At 45.9% G+C, this 20,724-nt stretch overlaps 1 pseudogene; it reads right to left on the bottom strand.

Annotated features, from left to right (window-relative positions):
- Window positions 1-6,294: 6,294 nt before the first annotated feature.
- LOC135908837 (glucose dehydrogenase [FAD, quinone]-like) overlaps window positions 6,295-20,724 on the bottom strand; it is a 161,673-nt pseudogene continuing 147,243 nt past the window's right edge.

Raw genomic sequence — 20,724 nt, forward strand, 5'->3', positions numbered from 1 at the left:
GGGAGGGCAGCGACACTGGGCTTGCTCCTTCATTCAGCTCGAGGCTGTAGGTTTCCTTTAGGCAACCTAGGCCTTGGAACAGCTGCAGAAACTCGCCTAAAACTTGCGTCTTCAAATCAGCAAGACTTTGAATAGTTTGTACGCTTGAAACCACTCCTAAACGTTCGCAAGCCTGAAGGCCCAGTAGCGCTTGCTTTCCTTTCTTCACCACAAAGAAATCAGTCCATTCTTCTATTTTGCCGATGCGAAGTGGCAGCGTCACAGTTCCAAAGTGCTTTATCGCTCCACCCCCGTAGCTCGTAAGCAGCGTGGAAGATGGTGTAAGACGCCTTCCTTCGCTCACCTTGAGAAAAAGGGCGTGAGGAAGCAAGTTGGCTTGTGCTCCCGTGCCAATTTTCATGCGTATGTAGCGATTAGACAGTGTTGTCGTGATTATCGACTCTTGGTTCCTCGTAACATCGTTTATGCTCGCGGCAATAATCTGGAATTCGTCGTCTGATTCCGCTGCGTTGGACAGTGAACTTCTTGAATGCTTTTCTTTGTTCTGCAGCACACTGCGAAGTGGTTTCCTTTCTGACATATGCTGCACGTTCTGCCCCACGCTGGGCGTTTTCTCGGCTCGTTACTTTGGTTGCAGTAAGGACACTGGCGAATATATTTTTTTGCGGCCTTCCAGCTGGGCTTGCTTTTTTCGTACAGCATTTAGCTTGACCTCGTCCTTTTCCCACGCTTCGTTTTGGCTAGCAGCTAATTCGGCCGCTTTAAGTGTTCCATTGCCTTATCGAGGGTGAGATCGTTCTCCCGTAGAAGCTGGTCTCCAACCACCGATTCCTTCAAGTCTCCGAAATTACAGCTTTGAGCTTTAAGCTGCACATCGCGTAGGAACTGTTCGAAGGGCTCCCCGTTTCGCTAATGCCGAGTTCTGAAGATGTAGCGCTTATAGGTCTCGTTTCGCTTTGGCGTGCAATATTCTTCAAACTTCTTCACAATAACGCTATAGTCCTCACGCTCCTCGGGTGACAGTTTGAACGTGTTAAATATATCAATTGCTTCCTGACCTGCTACGTGGAGGAAGACTGCAGCCTTCCGAGCACTCGAGCGTTCACTCGTAGATGAAGTTGCCTTGTAGTACAGGTCCATTCTCTGGCTGAATTTCTTCCAGTTTTCGGCCGCCGCCTCGGAAAGCACTAGGGGATCAGGGGGCGGAAGTCCTTCCATGGCACTGGCTTAGTCGAAGCGTGAATGGGCGTGATAAGAAACTTCTGACACCATGTGTCGATCAAGATAGCATGCCGACGCAGACGACTGATGAGCTTGAGGTGAAGAGTAACAATCGCGTTATTGGACGCTTGCGCCTTTATATCAGCCTCCCGGCTGACAGCCTTACACAGCGTGGTTGCCAATCTTGAGGACCCTGGTTGCCAGGTCCGATACAGGTGGTTCTTTGGAAATAAAGCCAGTTAGAAAGCACTCGTCCTTGTGTTGCTGCTTTTCTTTGTCTCTGTTTGTTTTCCATATAAAACGGTTTTCTAAAAAGAATATGTTCCAACTAAGCCGACTCGCAGTTATGCTTCAGTTCATTTCTAGTACTTTCGGCCCTCTTTCTACTTGTCCGAACTATGGCTTAACAACCCAGCAGTTCTGGTGCCTATTATCGCGGTCTGTGAATGCAGAGCATGGGTATTAAGCTGGTTCCTGAAACTTGTAAAATGCCCCAATGAGGTGTTGCTAGTGACCGGATGGTTGCCCCCGTCTGCAGGACACGCATAAGGGGACATTGCACTAGTGCGTAAAAAAGGGCACAGACAGGACCATGAAAAAAGACACACCGAACGCTAGACATCAACTGGCTGTATTCTCTGGAGGACACAAATATATATGCAAAACGACACGTGCTACATGATCAATCCCTGAAACGCATGCGCAATGGCACCTTATTGTGCAAAAATTTCATTTGTTTTGCCGTCAAAGATAGATTTTCTGACGCAGGGCTGTTTTCCCGATGAATAAGGAAGGCCTCGAGTATTTCACGCTCTCTCTGATTTTTGCTAGAAGTAATCACTTGAGTCTTATCAAAGAGCGGCATGCATTCATTCTTACAGCGCTTGCAATGTACCGCCAAGTGCCCAGATCCCGATGGTGCCTCGACAAGCAGCGTGTGCTCCATTAGACGAACGTTGATACACCGGCCAATTTGGCCGATGTAGCAACTTCCACATGACAGCGAAATTCTGCAAACCACATTCGTCCTGCACTCCGCATAAGGCACTTCATGTTTAATTGGCCACGGTGGTTTTCTGTAAGTGGCACCACTGACAACTTTGTAAAGTTTCCCGAGTTCATCCAGTGCCGTGAGCCTAACTCGGACATTGCCTTACTCCGCCACCTTTTTAGGGCCATGCGTCAGCTGGTGAATATAGGGCATCTAGCCCGCTCATGAGCTTGTCGCTGAATCGTCAACGCCTGATCACCAGCTCTAACCACTTTTGTCAGGCCTTCAGCCAAGGATGCCACAAGTTCCCTAGGGAACCCTGCCTTTGTCCGGCGAACTGCCTGTATATGTACATTTTCATGAACCTTCTGTGAGCAGGACATGTACAGGTCAGCGCGTAAGCATGTCTTGGCGATCTCTATCTTTACTAATTTCGAGTGGGCCAAATCAAAATTCAGCATAATTTTTTCGACCTTGGCTGGTACATGTAGCAAACGCGCGAGTCACTGAAGAAAAACCGAACATCCAAGAACTGTAGGCTACCCTCGTTGTTAAGCTCATGGGTGAAGGTCAAACGTTAAGCGCATGACTTAAAAACAGCTAACGTGATTTGGAGTACCGCTTCCTTCCGAACACCTTGACCAATGTGCGCGACAACCTGAAAATCATCGACACACCTAAAGGCAGAAAACCACTCTGCCCAATTAAACATGAACTGCCTTATGTGGAGTGCAGGACGAATGTGGTTTACAGAATTCCGCTGACATGTGGAAGTTGCTACATCGGCCTAACTGGCCGGTGTATCAACGTTCGTCTAATGGAACACAAGCTGCTTGTCGAGGCACCATCGGGACCTGGGCACTTGACGGCACATTGCAAGCGCTGTGAGAATGCATGCATGTCGCTCTTTGATAGGACTCAAGTGATGAGTTCTAGCACAGATCCGAGAGAGCGTAAAATACTCGAGGCCTTCCTTATTCATCGGGAAAAACAGGCCTGCGTCAGCGAACCTATCTGTGACGGCAAAAGAAATAAAATTCTTGCACAATAAGGTGCCATTGCTCATGCGCTTCAGGGATTGATCATGTAGCACGTGTCCTTTTGCATATATATTTGTGTTCTTTTGAGAATAAAGCCAGTTGATGTCTAGTGTTCGGTGTGTCCTTTTTCATCTTACTGTCCGTGTCCTTTTTTACGCGCCAGTGCAATGTCCCCTTATACGAACAACCACCAACTAGCCCAGCTTTCTGCCTTAATGCAGGACACGGGAGAAGAATAATCAAGATCTTGAGATCAGAGAGCCGGAGTCAGCTTAGGCATTTCAAGGAATGTCTAAAGGTGCCCCGTTCGTCTGCTTCCGATGGTCTTTTCAATGTAAAGGCTCTTCGTGACTGCTGCAGACAGGCAAATATTATGACTGAGGCTATGTGTAACGATGTGCGTCGGAGATTGCTGAAGAAGAAGAAAAGGGAAGTGCAACAGTGGAAGAACGGCATCAAGAGGTACTCAAGTTGTGGCCAAAGTTCTGCGTGGCGCCAAGCATCGGCATCGTCGACAGGTTAGCACTTACAAGAGGCATTGCCAGAGAAGAAAGAACAATGTGTGGTGCAATGTGCGGACATGGTGGCCAAGGCTTCTGCAGAAGCCTTGGCCACCATGTACTGCTTACATGTAAGCAATACATCCAGACGTAATGTTGAGAGGACTGCTAGGTGTTTGGCAGACAACAATCTGCGTGTGGTTCAAGCAGACAAGAAAGGCTTTCTGTTTGTTGTACCAAATTATTGTTATTTAGAAAAGGCTATTCTAGCGGTGAACAAGTGCTTTGGGAAATGTGATGTGAATGTAGAAAATGTAAAAACGAAGGTGGTGGAGCTATTGAAAAACATGTAACCAAGAAAAGCTCTCGTCACATGTAAAGAACTCAAAAGTAAGGATATTGGATATATTTTTTACAGAAAAAACACACAAGCAAGGAATTCCGTTTAGGCCAATTGTGTCCGTGCAAGGATGGTGGCAGGATCTGGTCGCGGGGTTCCTGCAGAATACGTTGAATTCCTTAGAAGCACAGAATCCGTACTTATTGAAAAACTCTGAAGGCCCTGTGAATTTTCTGGCATCAGATAGTACAAGGTGCAGCTGGGGATTCAGCATAGATGTTCAAGATCTCTACTATTCCTTGCCGCATGGCCCACTAATGTGCAGTGTTAGTGATTGCATAACAAATGAAAATGACGAAGTGTCATTCCGCAACATGTGCGGGATGGCTGTTGAATCCTTTCTTGAACTGCATTTTTATTTAGCGAATACACACGTAGGATTTTGTGATGAAAAATACATACAGGCAAAGGGTGTGTGCATCCAGTCAAAGGTAGCTCCTATCCTTAGTAGCATTTTTCTGGGAAGCATAGACGGAGAGCTGGCAAAAGATTTAGGTGTAGTAATAAGGTATACAGATATATAGATGATTACTTGATTTTGTGCTGTCATGTAGACAAGGATGGTTTCAGGAATAGGGTAGTAAAAGCCTTTAGTTCTATGGGCAAGGGCTTCGCATTTACTTCGGAAGTACCGCTAGATAATAAGCTACAGTTTCTTGATGTCAAGTTAGTTTTTACCGAAACATGTGTGTTGGTCATTCTCGCCCCGAGCTGGAAAACCGCTAATCTACTATGCATCAAACCATTCCAGGCTTGTGAAGAACGATATAGTCCTTTCATGTTTCCGGTCAGCGTTGTTGAAATCATGTTACCATATTGTGAACATTGCATTTCTTGAGCAAGTTGATCGGTTGAGAAAGGCTCGGTACCCGCTCGCTGTGATGCTGGCGTCATGCGCTAGAATAATGAAAAAACTTAAACAGGATAAAGAACTATGCACAACGAATCAAAAGCAGAAAGATTTACCTTTCAAGGTTTCCGTGATTCCGTATGTGCACGGCCTTTCACACAGACTTAAAAAAGTGACTGGGAGTTACGAAGTAAAAGTGGTGTTTTTGGTTAGAAACAAAATAGGTAATGTATTATTCGTGTACTAAAAAGTAAGTTCGAAAGTAAGGATGATGCAAAGAAAGAATGTAGTATTAAAGATCCGCATAAGAACGAATTTGTCGATTGCGCGAAGAATGTAGTGTTTCAAATTCCTAAGACGTGTGGTCATGTGTACGTAGGGCAGACTGCGGGATGCATTAACACGATACTAAGGGAACAGCTGTCTAGTCTGAAAGGTAGCCCTAGTACGCATTTGGCGATGCATTGTCAAGAACATGCTTGCTCACCCTGTCTTAGAAGCACCGACATATTGTTTAGGCATAGAAATGAAACCGCGAGAGAAATTGTGGAAGCCCACTGGATCGCAAAACTAAAGGAATAATGCATCAGTCATCCTTCTGTTTCGTTGTTATATAAAGAGAATTTGATCCTGTCATCATATCTTTAACGCATTTTCATCTTAAGTGCTTGTTTTATGCGCTTTGCTGTTATGTCGACCGGGTAGCGCTGATCCGAGGCATTTTATCACAAGTGTTGTTATATGAGCTATTGGCGCGTTCTGTTAACTGGATCGCGCAGATCTGCACATGCAAGATGCGGATATGGTACAGTGCTTGGTTATTCACGAATGCTACAAGCTGGCCTCAAACGTGCACCTCTGTGGAATATAATGTAACTAACGTGTTACTAACACATGAAGGATGGTTCTAATAAAATATGCCTCCATGAGCTCATGCCCTGCTCAAGATCTAAACACGCTGAAGCCACAGTTCACATTATGAGGCCTTGCAAAGCATACCAAGAAGCACACCATGAATTTCATTTGAAATATTTGAGTGCTCCCTAACGTTGTCATTTAAAAGGGCACTAACGTCAAATACTAAGTCGATGTGGGCCGTTAAAATACCATTCCAGAAGCCTCCGAGCGCATGTTTCGTGCCATGAAAAGACTTAGTTTATAAGAAAATTGCGCTTGAAGGGTGCGCATACCTCGAGGGCAATTCAAGTCACCCGCTCCTGAGCTATGGGAAAATTTGTAATTGTGTGCATGTGGCTGCCACGTAGAAAAAAAAAACTACCATGGCGGTAAGATTGAGCAATGAAAATGGCCAGTTTATTCAATACAATTGAACACGCTTTCCATTTGCGAAAAGGTAAAAACAAACATAAGAAACACACAACGCAAGGCTGTGTGCGTTTGAGCATAGTTTCTCCTGTATAACGGCTCATAAATCCTCGCATATATTTCCATGCTTCCAACGTCTAGACAATTCGGCAGCAGTCATTCAAGTCATTTTTCACCAAGGAATTTGAGCGACAGTACGCGTAAATCGTCACATGCCAAAGAGCTTGAGATCTGGTGCACACGTTATTGTAACATGGGAATACAGCCATTAGCCATGTCGCAACAATCATTTTCTATTTATTTATGACTTCTAAGACATAAACACAATCTGTATTCATGTGAAGTGCATGTTTTGTTGGCATACAGCGTCGTAGAATAGATTCAAAAGCTCTGCAGGAGATGTTTAGTGCTTGATTTCGCGAAAATGGTAGTGTGTACATTGCTGTTAACCTTAAATAGTTAAAGGTGCTTGACAAACTAGGAACAATTTTGATTATGAAATTAACATAATGCTACCAGTGGTGGCATCGCTAAGAACATGTGTTTGATATTGCGGACACATTCGTCGGCGATGAAAGGAACTCGTACTCCTACCATCACAATGCCGGTGCCACTCAAAGTCCTTTCGAGCCCGCAGTCAGCACAATTTCACTAGCGAAACCCCCTTGCAGTGTACAGGGTGTGCCTTCGATTCATGCTGGTAGCAAATTTACGAAAAATTGGCAATTCGGTTAGAGAGGCGCGTTTATTTAATTGGACTCGGCATACACCGAACCTTCTCTGCATCATTATTCCACTCATTTCCTGTCTGGGACTTGAGTTACCCGACATGGAGAGAAAAAAAAAACGATTATTCACTGTCAGCGTAAACTGAACTTTCTTACCATGCACCAGCTTTGCCCTATGCAACAACATTGGCATTACTGCATATTTACTGGCGAGGCAATCGACTTCCTAAAAAATAAAAGCGAAACTAACCTAACTTAGAATCCTCTCAAAATAGAGGACGTTTATTAATGATGTTTTTAATGGTGATGCAGGACGATGTAGGTATGCATGAACATTGCTATTGAACCATGTGCTTTGCAATCTTTAGAGTGGTTTTAGGTGATTATCTGCACAACTATTGAAGGCCAGCTACCATATTATTCTTAGAGCACACAGCTTGAAGCACTCGAGCATTAGAGCAACTTTCGGTTCATTACGTTATTGCTCTTCCCGCCAAACTTTCATTAATCAATAGCAAACTAGAATAAAAGTCCACATAAACCAAACGAACAAGCGCTTGTCTCTGGTTTAGTGTTTTTTGTGTTAGCCAACTCTCAGTACAGTGGTATAAGTATTTTTAATAAAATGTTTTCACAGGCCACAATCGTTCTCATGAGTACAATTCAATTTATTATTATTGTTTTCACGCTGCAGCAAGCTAACAGTTGCCCCACGAAACCCCCCAAAGTTTATGCGCTACTCCAGTGCAGAAAAAATGGCATCGTCACCTACGCGCCTAGCGAGGCATATTCACGGTTGTGAAATGTGGCTAAGAGAGAGAGAGAGCTAAAGCACAGCCATCATGTCTTCGGTCAAAGGCATTAGGCAATATTCGCGCCATAATATTTCCTAGCTACAACGCCAACAGCACCGAAGCGGAGCGTCACGAAACCGCCAAGCACGCGAGCAAGACCGGCACCATGGCCCTGAGCAGCGGCCACGAGGCTGGCTGCGTCGACGCCGGAGCAGCCGAGTGGCCTCCTTGTTGCGATCCTTTGGAGGAGGGTCCTCGGACGCGGTAGTTGAGCCTCGGGGAGTCCGGAACCACGTTCCCGTTGTCCTCGAGGATCATGTCGGCCGCCTTTTCAGCCATCATGATAACCGGCGCGTTCAAGTGGCCAGTGATCATCTCCGGAATGGCCGACGTATCCACAACGCGCAGGTTGGTGACGCCCCCGCGAACCCTGCGCACGTGAAGTTTAAAGGACTTGCTTACAAGCATTCTTTAAGGTTTCACCGCCAGAAGCCACTCCTTATGACACAGGCCGGCCAACGCTTAAGAGCATGCAGGTTTACTGGTCACCGTTAATGATGCAACTGAGCAATAACCTTTGCGTTGCACAAAAATATTGTTCAAGTGTTTTACATGGCATCTTGCCCAATGCCCAACTATCCCTTAAAGTAACAGATGAAAGTTGTTTTCTCGGGCTTCTCAATGCATAGGCTGGAGAGATGTCGCGTGATAAAGAAGAAAGGTATCAGACGCAGCATTTGCCTGTAGGCAATGACCGCTAAAGCTAAATTCACCGCAGCCAAAGCATTATACTTTCTAACTTTGCAAGTTTTCGGGCAAAGCAAGACCAACGGTAAGGCAACTGTTGACGCAGTGGCTTTGCTCATCGACCAAGAAACCAAGCAGGGAACTTACTTTGTAACTATCTATGTTAAGAAAGTTTTTTGCTCACATTTTTATTGCTTCTTGCTCATATCAACATAACCATCTTTGCCGGGGTCAAAACTGTCGTTTTCACCAACTGCTGCTTTATTTGTTGCTTCTTGGCATCAAATATGGAATGCCGTAAACACTTTACGCTTAGAAAATGGTCATACTTTACATGCAGATTATTTAGAGGCAGCTACTTGGAGGTAAATACCGAGTCTGATCAACAGAGTCAAGGTGCATACCATCCTCCTCCGTCAAGAACACTCCTGATTGATTACAGGGCCTCGCGTCGCCATTCTTTGCCATTCTTTCCTACTGACTGTCCCGGCGATGCCTTAGATAAGGCAGGCAGACGAAAAGAACGTCTCCAGAATATGGCCCGGGATTGAACTTAAGACACCATTAGGTTTATCACACATATTGCCAACACTAATCACGTTCTCCAGACGTGATTATATGCTGGCGACGCGAACGTATTTCTTGCAGACAATAACCTTTGTAATGGAAGCAGGAGATATGGCAAATAAATACTTAACTAACCTTTTAACTTCCTATCAAATGGTAACGCTTTATCACAACGAACCTCCTCTGACGCCGATGAACAGTTAGCTCGTCGTAAACTTTCCCCATATTTTTTCCCATGATTTCATGCGTAGTTTGTTGTAGTTCTGACCAACAAATAATGCACCATTACTCTTGCTATTTTTTCAACGAGGCGAGTAAAAATGGAACAGGGATTCCTAGTATTGTGCATTTTAGAAAGACATTGACCAGGAAATATGCAGGTCTAAAAAAATTCTGCGCTTCAAAAAGGTTCGTCGAAGCTTGTGACGGCATATAAGGGGCTAATTACCCATCGTTACGCCAATACAATATATCCCGCCTCAATTTATCTAAACAGGAACATCATTTCTAATTTGTCTTAGAAATTATAGTACTGAAAAATCAGTATTCACGTGATTTTACAAAAACTGGAAAGGCCCATTGATTATAATCGTATATCATTCGTTTTCTCTACATGAACATAAGAATTATGACATTACCCGTATTACACTTCTAGGCGTTTGGTTCCACTAAGACCTATCGTAGCATATGCCCATGTCGAAATTTACTGAAGTGGACGCAAAAACGTTGGGACGGCTATGTAGCCAATCATGTACCTAAGTCATTAGGCTACAGACCTATTATGTCATTTATCATGGCAAGATAACTCATTGTTTGGGAAACGACCACTGCAGCTGTGAGAAAATTTAAATTCTTCGAAAGAGAGCTTTGCGGTACATACGCTGTTATTACGGTAGGCAAAAAGTTTGTCCCTGAAGTTGTTATTTAGCAGATATAATTTCGGTCACGTGAATCAGGTCAATTGTTTTCATTTGCTGCAATATAATGTTACCAATAAACAGCATCCCACATGTAGGGTCATTCCACGGCAGCTGTAACAACCGTGGCACTCGACCAATAGTCATTTCCCTCAAAAAGTTTGAACCATTTCACCTACGTAAGGTTTGTCATCATCATCATCATCATCAGCCTAGTTACGCCCACTGCAGGGCAAAGGCCTCTCCCATGCTTCTCCAACTACCCCGGTCATGTACTAATTGTGGCCATGTTGTCCCTGCAAACGTCTTAATGTCATCCGCCCACCTAACTTTCTGCCGCCCCCTGCTACGCTTCCCTTCCCTTGGAATCCAGTCCGTAACCCTTAATGACCATCGGTTATCTCCCCTCCGCATTACATGTCCGGCCCATGTCCATTTCTTTTTCTTTATTTAAACTAAGATGTCATTTACCCGCGTCTGTTGCCTCACCCAATCTGCTCTTTTCTTATCCCTTAACGTTACACCGATCATTCTTCTTTCCATAGCTCGTTGCGTCGTCCTCAATTTCAGCAGAACCCTTTTCGTAAGCCTCCAGGTTTCTGCCCAATATGTGAGTACTGGTAACACACAGCTGTTATACACTTTCCTTTTGAGGGATAGTGGCAACCTGCTGTTCATGATTTGAGAATGCCTGCCAAACGCACCCCAGCCCATTCTTATTCTTCTGGTTATTTCAGTCTCATGATCCGGATCCGTGGTCACTACCTGCCCTAAGTAGATGTATTCCCTTACCACTTCCAGTGCCTCGCTACCTATCGTAAACTGCTGTTCTCTACCGAGACTGTTAAACATTACTTTAGTTTTCTGCAGATTAATTTTCAGACCCACCCTTCTGCTTTGCCTCTCCAGGTCAGTGAGCATGCATTGCTATTGGTCCCCTGAGTTACAAAGCAAGGCAATATCATCAGCGAATCGTAAGTTGCTAAGGTATTCTCCATCAACTTTTATCCCCCATTCTTCCCACTCCAGGTCTCTGAATACCTCCTGTAAACATGCGGTGAATAGCATTGGAGAGATCGTATCTCCCTGTCTGACGCCTTTCTTTATTGGGATTTTGTTGCTTTCTTTGTGGAGGACTGCGGTGGCTGTCGAGCCGCTATAGATATCTTCCGGTATTTTTACGTATGGCTCATCTACACCCTGATTCCGTAATGCCTCCATGACTGCTGAGGTTTCGACTGAATCAAACGCTTTCTCGTAATCAATGAAAGCTATATATAAGGGTTCGTTATATTCTGCACATTTTTCTATCACCTGATTGATAGTGTGAATATGGTCTATTGTTGAGTAGCCTTTACGGAATCCTGCCTGGTCCTTTGGTTGACAGAAGTCTAAGGTGTTCCTGATTCTATTTGCGATTACCTTAGTAAATACTTTGTAGGCGACGGACAGTAAGCTGATCGGTTTATAATTTTTCAAGTCTTTGGCGTCCCCTTTCTTATGGATTAGGATTATGTTAGCGTTCTTCCAAGATTCCGGTACGCTCGAGGTTATGAGGCATTGCGTATACAGGGTGGCCAGTTTCTCTAGAACAATCTGACCACCATCCTTCAACAAATCTGCTGTTACCTGATCCTCCCCAGCTGCCTTCCCCCTTTGCATAGCTCCTAAGGCTTTCTTTACTTCTTCTGGCGTTACCTGCGGGATTTCGAATTCCTCTTGGCTATTTTCGCTTTCACCATCGTCGTGGGTGCCACTGGTACTATATAAATCTCTGTAGAACTCCTCAGCCACTTGAACTATCTCATCCATATTAGTAACGATATTGCCGGCTTTGTCTCTCAACGCACACATCTGATTCTTGCCTATTCCTAGTTTCTTCTTCACTGTTTTTAAGCTTCCTCCGTTCCTGAGAGCCTGTGCAATTCTATCCATATTATAGTTCCTGATGTCCGCTGTCTTGCGCTTGTTGATTAACTTAGAAAGTTCTGCCAGTTCTATTCTAGCTGTAGGGTTAGAGGCTTTCATACATTGGCGTTTCTTGATCAGATCTTTGGTCTCCTGCGATAGCTTACTGGTTTCCTGTCTAACGGCTTTACCACCGACTTCTACTGCGCACTCCTTAATGATGCCCATGAGATTGTCGTTCATTGCTTCAACACTAAGGTCCTCTTCCTGAGTTAAAGCCGAATACCTGTTCTGTAGCTTGATGCGGAATTCCTCTAGTTTTCCTCTTACCGCTAACTCATTGATTGGCTTCTTGTGTACCAGTTTCTTCCGTTGCCTCCTCAAGTCTAGGCTAATTCGAGTTCCTACCATCCTATGGTCACTGCAGCGTACCTTGCCGAGCACGTCTCCACGTCCACTTTCGACTAACCCGCTTGCGGAAAAAGGTATTCATTATCTGCATATTATTCTGTTCTGCAAACTCTACTAATAACTCTCCTCTGCTATTCCTAGAGCCTATGCCATATTCCCCCACTGACTTGTCTCCAGCCTGCTTCTTGCCTACCCTGGCATTGAAGTCGCCCATCAGTATAGTGTATTTTGTTTTGACTTTACCCATCGCCAATTCCACGTCTTCATAAAAGCTTTCGACTTCCTGGTCATCATGACTGCATGTAGGGGCATAGACTTGTACCACCTTCAATTTGTACCTCTTATTAAGTTTCACAACAAGACCTGCTACCCTCTCGTTAATGCTATAGAATTGCTGTATGTTACCAGCTATTTCCTTATTAATCAGGAATCCGACTCCTAGTTCTCGTCTCTCAGCTAAGCCCCGGTAGCACAGTACGTGCCCGCTTTTTAGCATTGTATATGCTTCTTTTGTCCTAAGCTCACTGATCCCTATTATATCCCATTTACTACCCTCTAATTCCTCCAATAACACTGCTAGACTCGCCTCACTAGATAACGTTCTAACGTTAAACGTTGCCAGGTTCAGATTCCAATGGCGGTCTGTCCGGAGCCAGGTATTCTTAGCACCCTCTGCAGCGTCACAGATCTGACCGCCGCCGTAGTCAGTTGCTTCGCGGCTGCTGGGGACTGAGGGCCGGGGTTTGATTGTTGTATTCATATGGGAGGTTGTGGCCAAGTACTGCACCAGGGTGGCCAATCCTGCTCTGGTGAGAGAGTGCGTTACCGGTTCTGGTCGCCGGGATCAGGCCGCACTCCAGGCCTGTTTGGACTATCGCCTACTAAAAGCGTGCGGATGCTGCCAATGGCACCACACACCACGCGCTGTAGAACAGATAGGTGAAGATGCTTATCGCAATAGGATTGGTGGTGCTAGCTGTGAATGCCGCATGTGACGACCCCGGAGAGAAGATTTGCTGGTACCGAAATGAAAAACTGAGTGCACGCCGACGCTTTCATGTGATACGGGCGGCTACATACTGTTCTTGATCGTGCGCGCCTCGCGCCTTTCCTTGTTCACATAGGATCTAGTAGTCGAAAAATTTATGCGATCACAGTCTGCAGCAGGGAACGGCGGTCCATTTTGGTTATCGCCCATTAAAACCGTGTGCTACTCTTCCGACGGCATCATGCGCTGTGAAACTGATAGGCGAAGATGCTCATTGCAATATTATTGGCTGTGGTAGCTGTGAATGCCGCATGCACTGGCGCCGGAAAAGATTTGCTGGTACCGAAATGAGAAACCGAGTGTGCGGCGGCCGCATTTCGATAGGGGCGAAATGCGAAAACACCCGTGTACTTAGATTTAGGTGCACGTTAAAGAACCCCAGGTAGTCAAAATTTCCGGAGTCATCCACTACGGCGTGCCTCATAATCAGAAAGTGGTTTTGGCACGTAAAACCCCATAATTTAACTCTGTAACAATCGACGACTGATCTATAAAAGCCGACGCGCTTGACCCGCTGATCAGATTTTCGACGATCTTCGACTGTGTTCGCCGCTGTCGCCGTTCTTTGAGTGTAGCCTGTTTTTGAGGGCACAAGTTCGCCCAATAAAGGTTAGTGTCGTCTTTCACAGTATTGCTGCAGCGTTCTTAATACGCCGCTTCACGTGACAACATTGACACGTGTTCTTATTTATCTTTTCTCCGGTGACCCCTTTTCCTCGGCTAACAAATGTTCAACGTAATCAGTCGGCGCAAGACATGCCTGCATGTGCCGGAAGCCTCTCGAATGTTATCGGTGGTGTTATCCGTTGTCACCGAATCTTGCATAGTCTGCTTGTAAGCGCGACGCCAGTTGTGCAGTACTTTCCGGAAGACACGCGGACACCGGCAATTACGCTGGAACCTTCGAGGAGTCCTAAACAGCTTTTCAGGCCTGCACGTCACGTGAGGTAATACGTCACGCCGCACGAGCTGGCTCGCTCCTGCTCGAGCGCGGTGCGTTGAATGCGCGATACCGCCCCGCTTGACAAAAATTATTTTTGTTTCTCTTTACAGGCAATTCAGTCTCTGAGTTGTGTTGGGCACAAACATTCTATAAACAACTATTCAGAATTGCAATTATTTTATGGGTCGCGCAGGGCTGTCTTGAAGTACAGCGTAATCCCCTTTGTCTAACAAATTCAAGCAGTATACATCAGAATATGAAGTCAGTAGAGCACTAATACAGCTTTGCATACTGGAAAGAACTATTTGCCCAACCACCAATGCGATGTAGGCAAAAATAATAAAATATGGACTTAGCAGTACCACAAACACCTATTATGTATATTGAACGTAGTTCTTTTTTTTTCATCACAGCTCCAAAATACGCGTGCACAAAGTGCAATGTAATGCATAGTAAGTCCAACAAAAAGGAATTGCAATGGTCATAAAGTACGTGCATATAAAAAGTACGCCATAATTACAATTACTCGTACGCACGTAGCATAAATGGAAAAAAATCTCACAGGAGTGCGGCGGTATGAAAATCGACGAGTTCTCATCCTGACTTTGGCAAGGCAATCACTCACCGACCTTTGATGAGCACTTGACTCGCCATCTTCACTGTCGACGAACATCCTTCTCATATATTTGCAGAGCTTATTGTTGTAATAATATGCGACGTTCAAAAAGTACCATGAAACAGTCGCAACTTTGACGTTATACAAAGCTGCTTTATTAAAACAAAGAATGAAAAAAGAAAAGATGGAGTAGAGTCCCAGTTGATACTTCTCAAACTGAGTATTTAAATATACAATCTAGCCCCATTTCAGTTAACTCCCACGGTCACTTCAACCATATAGAACTGCAGACTTGAAACGCTACAGAAACTGTTCATCTGGCTGAAAATCCTTGCACCAATCCCAACTCTCTGCCAGACCAAACTTAACGCAGTGTCTCATTCGACATGTGGTTTCTCAGATCATTCTTTGTCAACGAAACCTGGCTGAGCAACAGGCTTTCTACGGCTGCGTTCGAAACAGGCAGCACAAGTAGGGGCAAAGCGAGCTCAGGTAGCAGGGGCAACATTGGATTTCCGGCAGTGTTTTTTGCATTTTCTCTTTAAGGACCACGGCTGAAAATCACCTGCTACGACGTGCTTACGTATACTTGAGCAGTTGTGCAAGTGCATATAATGTTTGCTGTATAGCAGCCCCACTGTTTTTCTTACTGAATCACGCGTGAACCGGTAGCAGATGGCGCCGAACCCAAAACAAAAATACGAGAGCTTAGCGCTGGAATGACGTATAGACATGGCAGCCATGACCTAACGTCATCCTCCCAGCGCCAACATTGCCTCAAAATACGGCCTTCGAGATTGTCTGTATATCTTTGTAGCGCTGGCGTCTTTCAAAGACAACATGCAGATACTTAGGGACAATGTCTCATAGTTGACAATGAGTGTAGGCCAAATGCAGGTGGCACTGAATGACCGTAAGGAGGGGCCGAAGGCTTTTAGCGAAATAATCAAAGCCCTGGAAATGATGACTATGTCAATGGAGGTAAGGGAACAATGCGGGTCATCATTCCTCAGAGCTACACTAACTCTCCAGGCGGGGGAGATGCATATGGAATATGGCTCACACTAAAGGGAATTTCGAACATGGCAGTGGAATTGCGGGGGGTACAATAACAAACGTACCATCATCCAGCAATACCTTAGGTCACTTCAGCCTAAACCGGATATTATCGCACTTATGGAGACACGATATGGATACGTCACACTCACTAGATACAGGACCATAGAGTGTCAAACGTACGGTAGAGGCCTGTACGTCTTTGTAAATAAGCAGCTTACACACATCCCGCATGACTTAGGCATCATGGACCAAAACCTAGAGTACCTCATGATTCAAGTTGTAATACCAACTTCACACAAAAATCAGAGGAACAATACCTTATTCGTACTCAACATCGAGCTTTCTGTAAAATGTTTTCAATAACGTTGATTCCCACAGTGCGTCGGGTCTACTTAGTTCTTGTATAGCGCCGCTCTTAGACACGTCCGTTACTGCGTTTAGCGTCGGCGTTCCTCGGCGTCGTGCCTAGGTGTAACCGAGCGAACGAGATGAAAGAACGAACGCGGAGCTCAGCGGGGCATTAAAGACGGCGCTCGCGAAGAGAGCGCGAGGTGCAGGTACGATGAAAGCATGAGGAATAAAAGCGTAGTGCTGAGGGGCTCTGCAGTGACGACCAGTACGAGATGGCGCCGTCGTCTGTTCACCGATGGCATGTGGCGAGCACGTGCACCTTGTGTGGAAACGAAGCACTGCATGAGCGGGGTTCGGTGTGCGGCGGCTGCTGTGAGTAGCGCCCATGCATCACCCACGCGCTGCCTCTCACGATCTCTCTGTTAGCGAGGCAGTCGCGCCACACTTCGCTGCGTTTGAAATGCGCTGCACGAGACAGATTGTCCGCGCCAGCCAATATATCGCGAAATGAAAACACGTAGAGCTGTGCTCCCATTTCGTATTAGAGAATATCGTAAACGTCGATTAATTTCTTAGTACTCCTTGAGAATTGAGGTGGTTGAAGCAAGACATAGCATTTTTCCCACGTTCCACACTCATTATAGATATCTCAGCTTCTCAGATATCCCCTGTAGGCATCTGAGGAGTCGTGTTTTCGCACAGAAGCAGCAACATGCCCAAACCTAAAACGTGCATTTTATTCAGGAATTCTGCCTCAGTAACACCTAGGATTCCCAACCAATTCACAACTGAAATATTTGTGATGAGTGCAAGTACGCAAGATAAGAACCATTGCTAAATTCCGGATTTAGCAATCTTTCGTACAACTTGCTATAATTACAAGCGTACAGCACCTCCTGCGTGCAGTATCATTCTCTCTGTACTATCACGACGGAATGAAACGCTAAAAAATCACCGAGAATTACAATACTGCCTAATGCGAAATTTGAGGGCAGCTCTGCATGTGCAAGAAGTATGCGTGCAAATATTTTGTGTTATGATTATATAGGTGCACGGTTTATATTAAGAAGATAACGCTGTGAGTAGCATTACTGGCGCGGACTATCTGTCTCGTGCGGCAAATTGCAAACGGAGCGATTTGTGGCGCGACCGCCTCGCTAATCGGGAGATCGCGAGAGGCAGGGCGTGGGTGACGCGTGGGCGCGATTCAGAGCAGTCGCCGCAGACAGACCTGCGCTCACGCAGTGCTTTGTTTCCATTATGGTATCGGTAGACGCGCTCACCACATGCCACCGGTGAACAAATGGTGGCGCGCAACTGTGGCGCCACTTTCGCTTAGCGGTTGTTGCCACAGAGCCCGTCTTGCGCGAAACTACGTTTTTATTCTCACGCTTTCCCCATACCCTCTCCCTCCGCTCTCCTCATCGCGCTCTCTTCTCGAGCGCCGTTTTTTATTCCCCGCTGCGCTCCGCTTTCGGTTTTTCGTCCTTCGCTGTGCTGGTTCACTAGGCTACGCTGAGAGACGACGCTGACGCTAAACGCAGGAACGGGCGCCTAGGAGCTGCACTCTAAAACAGAGAGCACGACTTTAGGTACTGTGGGGTCTGATGTGGGATTCTCACACCGTACTCTTGGGACAAAGGAACGACAACACAGTGGTGCAAACAATCACAAGGGCATTTATTGCACCTTTCTTAGATCAATGCCTGCTAGCCGAGTTGCTATCCACAAAACATGCCGATGGGCGCGCGACAAATCTAGAAGTCTGACTTACCGCGACCGGAAGTGAGCGAATATGTTCGCCCCATCCTGGATCCCAACGCCTGGTCGTTCGCGTGTATAGTCACGCGAATCGTGGCGCGTTCGAAGGCGGCCACGCGAGACGGTCTCGCCGAAGCATCGGTCGGCGCGCGGCACGGCACATCCGTCCCGCTTGCTTCCCGAACCCAAAGAGAGCAAGCGCCTTCCTTTCGGCGCCCAGGTAACCTCGCCTGTCGGCGGCGTTAGTAGCGCAACACTCGCGCCATCTCTCGGACTGCGCTTCAACCACATTGACCGACGTGGAGGTCACGCAGGCCACGCGGCGAAGCGGGATTACAGGAGAAGCGCTATGCGGGAAAAACATCAGGGGAGGCGTGAGGGTCGCGCCTCCCCACATCCCCCCCAACCTTAAATCACTTCTTATTCCGGCGAAACATGTGACACGGTCTAACATTAACCCGTGCTTCGCGAAGAAGATAGTGCAACAGTGGTCGTGCCGAAGAAATGTCCACACGCTGTCCATAGCATGCGAGCCGACATTGTCCTTGGGTACACCGCTGGCGTCCACCGGTCACAGCCCAAGTAACCACGGATATCCGGGCGACGTCCGACGGACGTCCTTTCTGGATATTCGGGATGTCCGTGGGATATCCATGAATGTCCGACGTACGTCCGAGGGACGTCCCTGGGAAATCCAAAGGTAATCGCTTTGGCATCCGTAGTACGTCCGACGCGGACATCCAGCACGGATATTCAGGGGACGTTCAGGATATATATATATATATATATATATATATATATATATATATATATATATATATATATATATCTGTGTGTGTGTGTGTGTGTGTGTGTGTGTCTTCCCGGGGATATTCCAGATATACACATGCCTTGAAGCGACAATAGTGGCCGGGACACATTCAAGCACCGGACCATTATATATATTACATTGGTCTAATGCTTGAATGCAATCTTGTTTTAAATAAACGAGAAATGAACTTACACCAACTTCCAAATACGATTAAACGTTTATTGTCACCTTATACATATACATAAAAAGACCAATAAGCAGATATATGCGTACTGTTCAAAGAACAAATAAATACACGGATAAAGAAGAAAACTTGCAATTTCAATAGCACAACACAAGGTAGAGAACAGCAGAACAAAAATACTTATTGCCCACCCTGCTTTGACATTTGAGTTTGCAGCATGGAATAAAAAGAAAGAGCAAAAATACATCAATTAGCATTATTAAGCAGCGAAAGCAACAGAAATGACATGAAGGAATTAGTCTTGACTACATCACTTCACTAGCACTCTGCGACACGGGCACAAAAAATGATATTAACTGGCTAATGCCTTAAACTTTAATGTCATTCGCGGGGTGCCACACGGACATGCTTAATGGTATTGCAGCTTAAATGTTATTCGCGACGTAGTGCGTTCTCGTAAGTCAACTTGCCGTCAAATGCGTACTCTCGTTCCCAATGTCTCCACATTCTGACGTGGCTAAACGAACTATTAGTGAAGAACAATCAATATATTCTTCACTTTCTTTAAACAATAGCTCTTTCTCGTGGCGTAGTGCGTTCTTACAATTATTAAAACTCACTTGGCCATCGAATGCATACTCTCGTTTACAATGTCCCCGCCGTGGCCGTAGTGACCATATTCTCACGATATTAAACAAACTTGTAGAAAAAAACAACTAATATATTCTTCACTTTTTTAAAAGGAGCTTTTTATTTTCGTAGAGATCAGCAGGCGATCTTGCCGCTACTGACGGCTACAGCTCTGATCATGAGCGCATTAGCCAGGAGAAGCTGTTTGCCAGGAGAATCAAAGGGCGCCGATGAAGAGTCCGCGGTAGCTAAAGCAAATGTAGACTCCGGGGTCCTGCTTACCAGAAAACCCGCATTGACTTGTGCGTACACCTCTCCTAAGGGATCCTGTTCCGTTCTCACAGCGAAGTGAACCATCCGAAGCGTCACGTAGAGTATATCCATCACGGAAGCAAGGCACATTGTCCTTAGTGCGCGTAGTGTCACAACCACCGTCCTGAACTTCCGATGTCGCCTCGGTGCAGCGACCAGCATCACAAGACGTACAAATGTTTACAGGGACAGCCCGACCGCACATGTTAATGCATGCGTGCGGGGTATACGCGCCACTGCACAGTTCTAGACTTGCGAATTCTCGAGCTGTTGACTGCTGGCTGCCGGTGCGAGATCTGAAGTCCTCGAATATCGTCTTTGTTTCCAGCGACGCTCTTTTTCGCGCGTGCGGCTTCTCCCGCAGTCTAGGCATCCTGGCACCTGCGAAGAAAACACATTTCAATACCCAAACGAATTAAAAAAGAAATCGATGTAGCTGTCATACCTTGGTAGCTGAGTAGGAGACTTCGGCAGGCACGGAAGGTGACAAACGCTGCTCCGCTGCCCTTAACACGATCGCAGAATAAAAAATGGCGTGGCGACGATGGCTAGAGCTTGGATTGAATTGGATGACTGCAGCGTTCTGCTTTGCCAAGGTTCTAACACTTC

This window comes from Dermacentor albipictus, chromosome 2 (genome assembly GCF_038994185.2).
Source record: "Dermacentor albipictus isolate Rhodes 1998 colony chromosome 2, USDA_Dalb.pri_finalv2, whole genome shotgun sequence".
Taxonomy (NCBI): Eukaryota; Metazoa; Arthropoda; class Arachnida; order Ixodida; family Ixodidae; genus Dermacentor; species Dermacentor albipictus.